Below are 2,676 nucleotides of genomic sequence, written 5' to 3' on the forward strand. Positions count from 1 at the left end.
TGAGACCCCCCGCTTACCGCCAGGAGCGCTCGGAGCCACGCGCACCCGCGCCGGCAGCCGAAGGTTTGCCGCCCAGGAAGCGGCGAGCGCGAGGGAGGGGAGAGGAGTTACCTGCCTAGCGTCAGGTCGGCGGAGGGAAGCTTATTCCCGCCCGCACTGCGCCTCCCCCACCCTACCATCACTCCACCCCACCCCCGGGCTAGGTGCAGAGCTGAGTGAGGGCGGGTGTGGGGACCAGTTGCAACAAGTCCAAAGTCGTGTCGCACCAAACCCCGTGCAGCCAGAAAGTGCTTCGGAACCTGTCTGAACTCAAACATCCAACCCTTTACCGGCAAAGTATAAAGGATTTCTTTCCTGCCCGCCCTCAAGACTACCCAACAATTCCAAGTCCCCACATCTCGGCCTGGACGAGCTAGAGGCCCGGGAGGACGATGGCGCTCACCTGGGAAAGAGGGTGGACCTTGGCGGAGCGGTGCTATGCTCCCATTCCCCGCCCTTCCTTGGCTCCGGAATGTGCAGAGAGAAGGCCGAGGGGGCCAGTGGGGTGAGAGCGCGGGTTGTACCACCCTCAAGAAAGTGGCACGGATTCAGCCCACATTTAATGATTACAATCAGCAGGCGGCAATGTAGACCCCTATCGAACCATCTGAGTGTGTCCAAGCTTGGAAAAGACCAGGAAGTGGAAAGGTGGAAGAATAAGTGCTAGTGCATTTACCTTTTCATATGAAAGAAGAATTTTAACTATCATCAAAGATTTGGTTCTGACTTTGGACTGGACTGTCCTGGAATGACAAGATATTGTTCTAAATAGAAATACCTGTGTGATAAGCAGGTCACTCTAGGTGGGATGCTATGGAGCAAATGTTATGAAATTAGAGACTTTATAATTTGGTTTTAATATAAAACAATTACAATTAATAAAGTTCATTTATTGTTTCCTTGTCTACATCTCAGTAAATGTTATTAGTATTTCTAATAATTGTATAACCGTATCGTCCTCAAGATATAGCCATTTGCAGCAAATGTTAAAAATGCAGCCTAGTACTAGGGGAGGAATGAAACGGTAATAATAGACATATTTTAAGCTCTTGGCAAGGTATGTAAATTATCATAAAATGGAATTGACCTTAATGACTTTTATGGCTATTTTGCTCTGAATAAAACACAGGGAAAATGCTAAACTGTTGGGATTTGAGTTAGGTCTTGACTGATGAGGAGACTGGAGAACAAAATTTACATATTCTAATTGCAGAAATAGAGCATAGGTCAAAGGCAGAAAGTAAAAGCAAGTTCCAGGACAATATAAAGCTAAGCTTCCGCATTATGGCATCTTTATCTATAGTTTCTTTTCAACAGCATATAGAGAATTGTCTTGATTTACATATTTAACTTTCTTCTGTTCCTGCTAAGTTTCCATGTCTGACCTTTTATTATTTTTGCAATTCTGGTCTTCATTTTTGACATGCAATTGTCCAACTCACTCAATTCATGTTCTCTGAGTGGTACTTCATTTGCTGGTATTCTTTTACAGTGTTCAGAAATAATTCTGGAATTTCTTAAAGTAGGAATACTTATGAGCATTTTAAGACCGCATGCATTAACATACACTAATTTTATTTTTTAAAAAGCGAGAATATTCAGAATCAATAAATTAAAATGGGCCCATAGGAAGTCCAATTGTATTACAATATATAAATCAAATGAAATCGCAAAGATATCTACTAGGGTGTTAATTATTTAAAGCAAATAAATGAGAGGGAAATGTAAACGAAGAGGGGAAATTCAATAAAGGCACTATGCTAAGGGCTTTCTATCCTTAGTAGAATAGGAGAATGTATAAAATTGACCTTACCCCTTAAGGAGACTACAAGCTAGGTGAGAAGAGAGGACACATGCACACAAAAAAAGGAGCTAACAGTACAAGGCAGCATAAGGAACTTTAAGTGGTAAGTACTTAAATCCTTTGAGAAGTAAGAGGAAGAAATGATCAACTGCTTAGATCATTAGGGAATCTTCACATAACTTCACAGAAATGTTGGAATTTGAATTGGGTCCTGACTGATGAGCAGACTTTACAGGAGACTGAAACTGACATATGTATGACTAGATGCTCAAAGAGCGGAGTAAAGGCAGAATGTGAGAAAGTTGCAGGATCATACAAATCAATTTGGCCATGGGCATAGCTGTGTTGCAAGATAAGTTTAGAAATAAAGATTGAGAGTCATTTTCTCACCTACAGAATGAGGTCAGTATTATCTAGTATCTAGGATTGTTATTAGACTCATGAATTAGAAATAGCTTATGTAAAACCCTTATCACAGCAGCTGATATATGGTATGACCACAATAAGTGTTAAGTATAATATTATACTTGAGGTCAGTTTGTGAACAGACATGATCGCAAGCTAAAGAACATTAACTTGTGTCTCCTAATGGTGATATAATAACTCATCTAACGATTGGTGACCTTCAGTATAAATTCTAGTCAGGAAGAGGAGTGAGGCTCCCTTGTGGTATGAAAATGGTGACAAGGGTGAGAGTAGTGACAATGGAAAGGAGGAGACCAATTTGAGAGCCAATGAGATTGAAACCAATATGATTTGGGGTCAGATTGGATGTAGAAGTTAAATGAAAGAAATAAGAAATAACTGTTTTGACCCACCAAAAATTATCCATC

The sequence above is a fragment of the Pteropus alecto genome, unplaced genomic scaffold (assembly GCF_000325575.1).
Source record: "Pteropus alecto unplaced genomic scaffold, ASM32557v1 scaffold7, whole genome shotgun sequence".
Lineage (NCBI taxonomy): Eukaryota > Metazoa > Chordata > Mammalia > Chiroptera > Pteropodidae > Pteropus > Pteropus alecto.